The following is a 289-nucleotide window of genomic DNA, read 5'->3' on the forward strand; positions in this document are numbered from 1 at the left end:
GACAACCATCCATCCGCAACTCTTCCAACCAGTGACACTTACTAATGACCATAAAATCATGAGGTGAGACCCACTTACAGTTACTCAGTATCAAGACCTGCAATAACAGCCACTTTCAGGCTCAGCTGTAAACTTTTTGGAGTGTCTGGATTAGGTAAGAGATATAAAAGGTAGAAATATTCCTATAATGGGCCATGAAGGCCAACAGGGTTGTGAGACATTGAGGTTTCCATATTTTCTAGAGAATCAGCTCACAGATGGTGGTGAGATTAACAGCCTTACATGCTGG

This window comes from Cryptotermes secundus, unplaced genomic scaffold (assembly GCF_002891405.2).
Source record: "Cryptotermes secundus unplaced genomic scaffold, Csec_1.0 scaffold13359, whole genome shotgun sequence".
Classification (NCBI taxonomy): domain Eukaryota; kingdom Metazoa; phylum Arthropoda; class Insecta; order Blattodea; family Kalotermitidae; genus Cryptotermes; species Cryptotermes secundus.